Here is an 11,776-nt window from a genome sequence, read left to right on the forward strand (position 1 = left end):
TGTTTAAAAGAGAAAAAAAAAAAAAGACAGATACACCATCAAGCCCAAATTGTTCTTAGTCCAAGTGGTATGAAACCCCCCCAAAACATAATGTATTTGCAAAGGACATAAATCAAAAATGAATATTCTATTTGTACTTCAAAAGACATTTGATCCTTTATCTTAATTTCACCAGGTGAAGCCAATGCTGGACTCTGCTTTCATCTTATTCCATCCAGCCTAATGAATAAAAAGCAATTACATGTTCCACGGACAAGAATTCTTTATACTAAAGGGATTATGTGTGTTCATTTTCTTTCCTGAAGATGTAATTGGAAATTTTTTGGTTTCAGAAAATTCTCAGCACGGTCTCTCCAAAAATCCCAAGGTCTGACATTCAATGACATGCTCATCCATCTTCTCATTTATTTCTACCCCCAAACTTCATCAGTGCTGTGGTCCAATCTTGCAGACACCAGGCTTTTCTCTCCCCAGAATCTACACTAGGAAAAAAGATGGCAAAATATAAGAGGCGGTAAAGTTTCAAAGCCTGGCGACATGTGCTGAGATTTCCCTACTGCTGGCATTCTCTGAGGTTCTGCTCTGAATTTTCATTTTACTTCTCTCCTTAGCAGTGTCAGCTTCCATCCTGGTCTCACTTTACCCTTCATCCTGGTGATTCCTAAACTTTTCAAGATAAAAAGGCCCTTGGAGGATTTCATGAAACCTCAGAATCATTGTTTCCAGAAAAGCACACAAAGAAGTTAAATTTTTCAGGACTTCCTACGGTGGCTCAGCGGTAACGGACCCAACGAGCATCCATGAGGATGCGGGTTCAATCCCTGGCATTGCTCAGTGGGTTAAGGATCCGGTGTTGCCATGAACTGTGGTGTAGGTCACAGGTGCAGCTCGGATCCGGGGTTGCTGTGGCTGTGACATAGGCCAGGCGCTATAGCGCCCATTCCATCCCTAGCCTGGGGACTTCCATATGCCGCAGGTGAGACCCTTAAAAAAGCAACATAAAAAAAGTTAAACTTTTCATACAAATTGTGAAGGTTCAGGACACTCCCATATGTGTGCCCTCCAGCTGAAAAACTGCAGCCGAATGTATGTTCCCTGGATGAGTTTAACTAGGGTCATGATTTCAGTCACAATTCAGGACTGTGTTTCCAGCCCATGTACCTATCACTGGCACCAACTTTATCTGCAAAGACCCAGGGGACATCATTGCTGAGAGGCCCTGTTCTTGAGCCAAACTCCAAAATCACCTTCTCTGTGTTCTCTCCTCAATGGAAAGGACCAACATGCATCCGAGGGCCCACACGAGAAGACTAGTCCTCATCCATGACTTTCTGTTTTCCATACGTAACCTATGACTAGCTGATTCAGTCTTCTCAGATCCACTTCCTTCTTTTAACCTCAAATCTCCTAGTTTATGGCAACAGCCTTCTAACTCTTCTTCCTGCCTCCAGGCGTATCCCCTGTGAATGGGTCTGAATCCTAACCTACCACTTTCAAACCAAAGGGAGTGTTTCCCCACACCTCGAAAATAACCTTTAACCTCTCCCCACTTCTTTTAGAAGAGTTAAAAGTCCCAGAGTGAGCGCCCCCACCCACGCTCTCAGAGTAAGACGTCACATTGCCCTCACAGGTGCCATGCCCTTTGTTGCTCTGCCCTACAAGGTAAACAACTCTTAAAAGCAATGCTTTTCATATTAAATTACAAAAGAATCAATGCGCTCGTTGTAATGTGTGACAATGCAAACAAGAATGAGAAGAATAATACTCCCTCTCCCCATCACACCCACATGCTGAAGGAGAAGCGAGAATGGATTGTACTTTTCCATATACCTGTCTTCTGTGCTGTGCAGTGTCTGCACCTTGCAGGCACTCAGTAATTATCCTCTAACAAGTTGGGTGAGTCGTACGGAATCAAGACAGCCGACATCAGAAGGGGGGTCTGAGTTCACTCTAAGCCCTTGTGATTCAGAGCGTGGTCTGTGCGTCAGCAGCCCCCGTGCCACCCGGGAGCTACACTGAGAATGTGAGCCCCAGCACAGACCTAGAGCTTCAAGAGATTCCCAGGGGCACAAAGCAAATGAGGTTTGAGAAGCACTGCACTGCAGCACACTTCAGAGCAGGTGCCCAACCCGACCCACCACGGCCACTCTGCCTAGAAGATGCTGGGAGGAGCCATCTCTCTATGACGGAAAGCAGAGATCAAAAATTACACTGACCAGATTAGTTCATCCTGGAGAGGACTGCCATGGTTTTGGTTTGGGTGCTGAGCCAAAACCCTGCCATCTCTGGCAACTGTATTTAAATTTGGGGGTTTCCGGCGAAAGCTGGTCTTGAGTTATCAAGTAGATTCTGGAGCTCTAGCAGGAGCCACTAAAATCAGAAACTATCAACTCCTGCTTTTATCCAGGAAATGGGTTTCTTTTCATTATAATAATTGAAATGTAATTATTAAACCATCAACACTTTTCAAGTAAGACACACTTTGGAGGAGCTATTAATACATGTATTTTCTAGTACGCGGACTACAAGGCAAAATGGGAAACACGGCCACCAAGAGTTTGGTTGGGGGAAATGTAAATTGGTACAACCACTACAGAAAAGAGGACGGCGGTTCGTCAGAAAACTAAATATAGAACTACCACGTGACCCAGCAACCCACTCCTGGTACATACATGGACAAAACTACAATTCCAAAGGATACGTGCACCCTATGTTCACAGAAACACTACTCACAATAGCCAAGACATGGAAACAACCTAAATGTCCCCTGACAGATGAATGACTTAAAAAGATGGGGGATGCATATGACTCAGCCATGAAAAAGAAGGAAATAAGGCCATTTGCAGCAACGTGGATGTAGTTAGAGATGATCATACCAAGCGAAGGAAGTCAGAACGAGAAAAAAAAAATACCATATAATATCACTTACGTGTGGAATATAAAATACAGCACAAATGAACCAACCTACAAAACAGAAACAGATGCACAGACACGAAGAACAGACTGTGGTTGCCAAGGGGGCGGAGGTGCAGTGGGATGGCTGGGAGTTGGGGGTTGGTGGATGCGCACGATTAGATGGATTGTTTAGTTCCATCGGTTTAGAATGGATGAGCAGTGAGCTGCCACTGAAGAGCAGAGGGAACCATACCCACCATCTTGGGATAGAACATGATGGAAGATAATATGGGAAAAAGAAGGTGTGTATAGGTATGACTGGGTCACTCTGCTGTGCAGCAGAAATTGGCACAACACTGCAAATCAACTATAGTTTAAAATTTCAAAAAAAAAAAGAGTTTGGTTTTTGGTTCAGTCACTGAGCTAACGTAGATAAATATTTAAATGCTCACCTGTCAAGTGGAGTAAGAATATTTACATGATCAGTGGTCACAGGATTAACGTTGTACTTCCTTCTTTTTTTTTTTTTTTTTGTCTTTTCTAGGGCTACACCTGCAGCACATGAAGGTTCCCAGGCTGGGGGTCACATCAGAGCTATAGCTGCCACCTACACCACAGCCACTGCAATACCAGATCCAAGCCTCAACTTCGACCTACACCACAGCTCACAGCCACACCGGATCCCCAACCCACTGAGGGAGGCTAGGGATCAAACCTGCATCCTCATGGATACTAGTGGCATTGTTTCCGCCGAGCCACAACAGGAACTCCTGTGCCTCTCTTTTCTAACTTTTTTTTTTTTTTTTGGTCTTTTTGCTATTTCTTGGGCCGCTCCCGTGGCATATGGAGGTTCCCAGGCCAGGGGTCTAATCAGAGCTGTAGCTGCCAGCCTACACCAGAGCCACAGCAACGTGGGATCTGAGCCGTGTCTGCAACCTACACCACAGCTCACAGCAACGCCAGATCCTTAACCCACTGAGCAAGGCCAGGGATCGAACCCGCAACCTCCTGGTTCCTAGTCGGATTTGTTAACCACTGCGCCACGAAGGGAGCTCCCTTTTTAACGTCTTTTTCTCCTCGCTCTTGAGAGTCCACGCTTTCAAGTGAGGAACGAAGGCTTTGTCTCTGGAGAAACACGTTGTCTAAGGCAACTCCTGATTCCCACTGCGCAGTCACTAAAAGACTGAGGAATAAGTATCAGGCCTCCAGAAGCTCCCTCTGGCACTGACCAATGAGCCCTAATTGCTCTGTCCTGGGAAGAAAATCATTACCAACCTCAGTTTCTCCGCCAGGGCCTCCGCTTTGGAGAGTCTCTGCTTTCTGCATCCCCAGCCCACCCCACCTGCAACACGCACCCAGCCCTAACTCGGTGCTTCTCCTTCTCTCTTCCTCTTTGCTTCCTACAAAGTCTAAGCTCTCCCATTGCAAGGACAAAGGGTGTTCCGGTGAAGGGTTCAGGACACGCAAGTCAGAAATAAAGCCAACGCTGGAAAATTTCTGCGTCAGGTGTTTTTTACCTGGTTGGCCCTCACTTCCCCTTTCATTCAATAAAGTTGAGATGTTGGGGATGTGGTTGTTCGGTTTTGTCCTTGCTCTTTTCTCTCTCTCGCCTCACACCTCTACTCCATCTGCTTCTTCAACTGACCCCTCAGATGAGTATAATTGTTTATTTAATAGTCTGCACGATATTTGTGCTTTAAAAAAACACAAGGGGCAAAACAAAAGAAGGTGATGATAAACATGAAGAACACAACATTTAAGCAGAGGAAACCAAAGTGCTGCCTCCTGAGTGATGTGAGCTGTTCCTGAAGCAGGGGAAGGAAAAATGGGCAGAAGAGATCCCCGCTCGTTGCTAGAAACACCTGCAGGTCCTTAGGGAAGGCCTCCCTTAATGAGCTTTCTCGAAAGCTGTTTTCAGCCTAATTTTTTTTTAATTCCTGTGTTTTAATTTACCTGTTTTCAAGCTGAATCTAATAAACTGTTGGTAGTAGGAAAAAGAGACAGTCCCCAATTTGATCATAATTCACCAGATTTAAACCAAAAAAAAAAAGTTAGGATTAGAGGGAATTTAGTTCTTATTTTTGATAGTCACAAGAAACACATTAGCCACTTTAAATAGTTTTAGATCAGATTTAAAATGTGAAAAAAAAAATTCTTTTATATGCCCAAGCATTTTGTTGAGTTACTTTTCTGGGCAAAATTTCAGGATTTTGGAGCATATTTAAAACTCCCATGACACCAATTTCATTTTCTTTCAGTTACTTAATTGACTTTAAAAAAAAAATTGATGCCAGCTCTTACTTGGCAGAATCTATATATCATTCACAGCCAGTGCTTCACTTTCAAATATTCTTGGAATTAGAGTAAAATTGCCAGCTTTCACAAAGAAAAATTCCAGGATGCTCCGTTAAATTAGAATTTCAGACAAACAATAAACAAGTTTTTTGGTATAAGTATGTCCCAGGCGATACTTGGGATATACTTATACTAATGTATTATTGAAGTGACTTGAAACAACAGAAACGTTTTCTCTTACAGTTCTGGAGAATAGCATCTGAATCCAGGTGACAGCAGAGCCCCTGTCTTCAAAGGCCCTAGGGGAGGACCCCTCCTGGCCCCTTCCAGCTGCTGATGGCCCAGGCACTTCTTGGCTTGTGCTGCCTTCCTCTCGTCTCCACCTCCATCTTCACACAGCGCCCTCCTCCTAAATCTCCTTCTGCCTTTACAAGGACAGGAGTCACTGAATCTAGGGCAATTCGTAAATCTAAGGTGATCTCACCGCAAGATCCTTAATTCCATTGCATCTGCACAGACCCTTTTGCAAATAAGGTGACCTCAACAGGGACCAGGTATTCGGACATGAATATAACTCTTGGGGTCGGGAGGAAGGTCACCACCCAACCTGCTGCCAAGGAGGGGCCTGAGGACCTAAACAGCAGCTGAGGGTGATGAACTCCAAGCAGTTCACTGTCAGAAACAAAACCAAAGGAGGCAAATCTGCATGAGGTTCTTTCACCTGGTTCTCCCATCACCGGCACCAGATTCTTCTTTGGAAGAAGCATAGGAAGGCCACCCAGTCACTCCCTCAATAGACACTGATTGAGCTCTTTGTAGGTAGGCACCGGAGTCTGGGAATCCAGGGTAAGCCAAACCTTTTCCTTCTCAGGATGACTTTTGTCTCAGCAGCAAAACCCATTAACACTTCCTAGGAAATAAAAACAGAAGCTGGGTGATAGAGTCTAACCTTTTTCTTTGTGCTTAGTCTAGGTTCACTGGCTCCCGCAGTGCTGCGTGCAGAGGCCTGGCACCCGGCCCTTCAGATCGGAGCTCCTGGGGAAAACGCCTGGGACGTCTGCAGATGCGGCAAACCACGCTCCATCCAAGACTGCGGCGGCGGCGGCGGCGGCGGCCCAAGTGCAAAGACCTGCAGCACTGAGAGCTGGAGCCTGAGCAAGGCGCCTGTGCCCGCCCCGTGAGAGCCCGCCCCTGCCCCCCACCGAGAGCCTATGAAGCAGCCCCACCCCCACCCCGCACCTTGTTGGGCCAAGCGTCAGAGCTCCAGGGCCCTGTTCACACCTCTTCACTCTCGGATCCAAGAATAAAGCTTTCCTTTGCTTTCGATCCCAACTCAGTCTCCTTCTGTTGGCTAAAGTGACACCAGGCAGAGGGACACCTGTTGGGAAGCAACTCAAAAGGGTCGTTGAGACTTTCTAGAGATCAACCAATCAGTAACAACAGGACTGTCATACAACATAAGTGCAAGCAAGGAGATAAACAGGCGACATGGCAGTGTAACAGGGCAAATGACACCGGGTTTTGGTCTGTTTGTGGCCGCACCCAAGGCACATGGAAGTTCCCCGGCCAGGGATTGAATCCGAGCCACGACAGACCCCAGCTAGGGCAGTGGGACTCTTAACCCGCTGCACCACAGCGGGAACTCCCAAGACCTGGTGCTTCAGAAAACGATCTCAGAAGAGGTGACGGTAGATGAGAGCCAAGGGGTGAGGGTGAACCAGGCTTACGGAGATTCTCCTCGAGAAACCTTCCAGAACAAGGAGTGATGGGTTTAAAGGAAGTTGGGAGGGAATCACTGCGCTCTCCATAGAGGTGGATGCCACAGTGGCCAGAACACAGTGGCCAGGTAAAGAAGTGGTACAAGGGTGGGTCTGAGGAGGGTAGCTCCTGGGCACTGCCAGGTCTTGTGGGACTTCTCATGGTGGGGAGTCTGTACTTGGTTCTGTGTGATGAGATTTGATTTATATACTTAACATTCAGTTCTACCCTGTGAGAAATGACTTAGCCAAGCTAAGAGCCCCTTAGACAGAAGGTCATTGTAGGGAGTTCCCACTGTGGTTCAGTAGGTTAAGAACCTGACAAGTATCCATGAGGATGCAGGTATGATCCCTGGCCTGGCTCAGTGGATTAAGGATCCAGCACTGCCATGAGCTATGTTGTAGGTCGCAGACAAGGCTCAGGTCCAGTGTTGCTGTCACTGTGGCATAGGCCAGCAGCTATTAGCTCTGATTCAACCCCTAGCCTGGGAACTTCCATATGCTGCAATTCCAAAAAAAAAAAAAGTAGGAGTTCCCATTGTGGCTCAGTGGTTAATGAATCCAACTAGGCACCATTCGTTCCCTGCCCTCGCTCAGTGGGTTAAGGATCCGGCGTTGCCGTGAGCTGTGGTGTAGGTTGCAGACACGGCTCGGATCCCACATTGGTTGCTGTGGCTCTGGCGTAGCCTGGCAGCTGCAGCTCTGATTCAACCCCTAGCCTGGGAACCTCCATATGCTGTGGGAGCGGCCCAAGAAATGGCAAAAAGACAAAAAAAAAAAAAAATAGAGGTCATTGTAGTAGCCCAAGCAAGAGATACAGAGTGCTGTGAGAATGTTGAGAGGTCATTTACAAGTCCAATGATCAGAAGCCACTTCTACATTACAGGCTTATGGTAAGAGAGAGTGATGGGTGGCACCGCCAGTTCTAGGGCACACATCTTCCCAGACAGAAACCCAGCCTTGCTTGCAGGGAAAGTGTGACCTTGTAAGGCCTGGACAAGGGGAAGGGAATGAACTGATAAAAGCAACCTCTGGGTCACAGCCACAAAAAGAAAGAAGCTGGCTTTTCATGTCCTCTTTCTCTTCTTTCGAGGGCCGGGAAGTGGGACCCTGAAAGAAGCTGCCTCTGATATGGAGAAAGAAGTCACAGGTTGATGATGGCCAAGCTGTCCCACCACCCAGGACCTTGGATGGTCTCGTTGACCAGGACATGCGACCTGCCCTGGACATTCTGTTATGTGGTAGGAACAGGGTCCTGCCCCATTTCAACCCTGATACTTGGGGTGTTTTCTGCTGTAGCAGCTCAGCTTGTACTTAACTAATACTCTTGGGAATGGAGCCAGAATCCGAAACTCTGCTTTCCCCTAACCCGAATGTCCTGTGCCTCCGCTCTCTTTCTTACCTCCTGACAAGACGCGGGTTCCCCTGCTCTCTGTGACAGTGAGGGCTGGAGCAGAGGGGATCACGAAAGCCATGCTGATGAAAAAGCTCCGTCTTCACAGAGTCCAAAGCAAAAACGAATCCTTGTTTCACAGAGGCATGTGACTGGTCCAATGCGTGAAATACCACCTCAGGTGCACAAGAGTATGGGTGTTCGCTGCTTAAATATTTTACACTAAATAATATGTGATTACACAGGCGCTTCATGTTCAGACTCAAGTTAGAGGTGGATATTTAACATCTGCCTGGGAAGTCTATTGCCTAGAATTCCTGGATCGCAGAACTTAAAACACTGACTGTAAAAAATAAACATTTAGTGAAAGGAAGTATATAAATTATGTAATTGCATACTTATTTTTTCTTTATTCTTGGCTTAAATGCTAAGATGAAATGATTCGTTTTGGTTAACTTTAGCTGTATTCAGAGTATACACAAGTTACAGTTACCTTCTATGTTTAGGATTTTATTTTATTGCAAGTAAATTAACCCCCCCCTCCCACACACACACCTACTCCATCTCTGCTTCTAGGATGGGAACAATAAGAATGACAAGAATCCATTATGACTGGGTCACTGTGCTGTAGAGCAGAAATTGGCGCAACTCTGTAAGTCAACTATACTTGTATTTTAAAATTTTACTTAAGGAATTATCTTTTCGAAAACACGGAAAATAACAACATTTGGGATACTTTAAGGTGCACTTTTTTTTTTTTTGGTCTTTTTGTCTTTTTAGGGCCACACCCATGGCACATGGAGGTTCCCAGGCTAGGGGTGGAATCAGAGCTGCAGCTGCCAGCCTACGCCAGAGCCACAGCAACGTGGGATCTGAACCATGTCTGCAACCTACACCACAGCTCACGACAACACCGAGGCCACTGAGCGAGGCCAGGGATTGAACCCACAACCTCATGGTTCTTGGATTCGTTTCCACTGAACCACAACAGGAACTCTTTTTTTTTTTTTTTTTTTTTTATTCAAATGAATTTATCACATCTGTAGTTGGATAATGATGGGAACTCTTAAGGTGCATTTTTAAATCTCTATTTTAGTTTACATTTGATTAAATAATAGATAATGTTCTGTCAAATATTTTTAATTATTAAATATAATAAAATTAATAAATATAATGAAGATATTTTCATTTAATTATGCCAACGTCTGACTACAAATGAACCCTTAAATATCTTTTTCAAGTAGAATGTTCCTCGAAGGATAGCTCCATGTCTAATTAATATTTGTAAAATGTTTACCCAATGTTCACATTTATAGTTGAAAAGCATCTTTGTGTGTTGCATCCAATCTTAAAGGTATTGTTATCATTCATTTTTTATAACATAAAAACTCAATGAGGTTATATGAATTGCCCAAGTTCACCCGTTTAGCAAACACAAAAGACTGGGCTTCAACCAAGATCTTCCAATTTCATGTTCAGTGCTTTCAATACTTGACACCCCGCTTGGCATCTAGAAAGGCCCAGCTAATGACCTCCTGTCCCTGGATAATCGGTTGTAAGTAAAGCAGGAAATGCTATGCAGTTATTGACTATATTTTCCATTTGTTAAAATCTTCTTAGGTTATATAATAAGGAATGTTATGGGTTTTTTTTTTCTTGGCCACACCCACAACATGCAGAAGTTCCTAGGTCAAGGATCAAACCCGTGCCATAGCAATGACCTGAGCCACCGTCGGATCCTTAACTGCTAAGCCACCAGGAAATTCCCTATAATAAGGAATTTTAAAATATGTACATAATTGTATTGGGGAAATAACAATTAATAAAAAAAGTTTTAAAAATGTACCTATTTGCTATATATATAAAATATATTTGCTATATATATAAAACATAAATATATAGTAATATAAAATATAATACATTCTATAATGTATTTTTACATAAAATATAATGTACATATATAATATTTTAATAATATAAAATACTATACATATAATGTGATATATATATATCAAAAAGAAAGTATGTTCTTTCTCCCCAGTCTTAACCACCTCCTTACTTTGGCTTCTTACAACTACTCTGCCACCGTAAGAATCCTGAGAACAGTGGAACAGAGACAACTTTCTCCCTTCTTCCCATCTCTCCACCTCACTTCTCCCATGAAACATCCCGCCTGTCCCCACTCAGGTGCTGATCCCCTGGCTCTTCCAGTTTGCTCAGGCACTAACCCCAATCTGGCTCCTTGTCCTTTGCCACCCAGTTGTTACCTTAGTGTGTCCTCCATGCACTCGCGTACTAGCTGTTCTCAAGGGCTTGCCCTTCCACTGAATCCGTTCCCTTGGGGCTGATTCTCCTGGTTCACGTTCCCTGCCCCCAGCTTCCAGAGACCAGCATTAGTGCAAAAAGTTACAGAGCTGTGGCAATGTATTCGCTGTGAATTCCCAGTATCTAATCTTAGCTGGACCCACCACTATCCTTTTTTTTTTTTTGGCTTATCTGACAAAACAACAACCACCCCACAATAAGCATTTGCTGAGCACTTTCCTAATGCCCACTGTTGTGCTGTAATTTTAGGATACAAAATAAATAAGATAGGCTTCTTGGAGGAATTCAGAGTCCTATATATGGACCAAAAACTTCTTTGGAAAACTTCCCACGTTCATTCCTTCCTTTCATTACCCATTTACCAAAAACCAAAAGTCTGACAGCACTAACCTGAGTGTCTCCAGAAGGCTTCCACCCCATCCTGAATGTCTGTGTGAGTCAGTTCTCCAAAGAAACAGAACCGCTAGGATATGTACAGAGAGAGAAAGAGATGTAATTGAAGGAAGCGGTTCACCCAACCATAGGGCTGGCGCAGCCAAATCCTGCCAGAGAGGAGTTCCAGTTGTGGCTCAGCAGGTCAAGGACACAGCATTGTCTCTGTGACGATGCACATTCGATCCCTGGCCTTGCTCAGTGGGTTAAGGATCCAGGGTTGCCAAAAGCTGTGGTGTAGGTTGCAGATGCAGCTCGGACCCAGTGTTGCCATGGCTGTGGCATAGGTGCCAGCTGCAGCTCCAATTCAACCCCTAGCCCGGGAATTTCTATCTGCCACAGGTGCGGCCCTAAAAAGAAAATGAAAAGAAAAAGAAAAAGAAAAAAATAGAGTACCTCAAAGAATAAGCATGTAACTCTAGACATCTATGTAAGTAGAAAGACGCAGAAAAAGAAAACAGGCATCGCCTGTCCTGAAAGTCTTAAGATCTTGAATGTTAAGGAGAAGGCTGGCTTGCACAGGAAGATTCAAGAATTGCTGAGCTCCCCAGAGACGCAGTTAATTTGCCTCTCAGTTTTGAAGTTAGCGTGATAATCAGAATGAGAAAAAGTTCACTCCCAAATTGTTCTAGAAAGGGAACTATTAGATAACTTGAGAGCAGGAAATGTGTTCCATAAC

At 44.7% G+C, this 11,776-nt stretch overlaps 1 long non-coding RNA gene across 1 annotated transcript; it reads left to right on the forward strand.

Annotated features, from left to right (window-relative positions):
* Positions 3,900 to 6,516, forward strand: LOC110255620. Its single transcript, XR_002336168.1, has 2 exons — positions 3,900 to 6,036; positions 6,158 to 6,516. It is a non-coding gene; the product is annotated as an uncharacterized LOC110255620 (long non-coding RNA).

This window comes from Sus scrofa, chromosome 10 (assembly GCF_000003025.6).
Source record: "Sus scrofa isolate TJ Tabasco breed Duroc chromosome 10, Sscrofa11.1, whole genome shotgun sequence".
Classification (NCBI taxonomy): Eukaryota; Metazoa; Chordata; class Mammalia; order Artiodactyla; family Suidae; genus Sus; species Sus scrofa.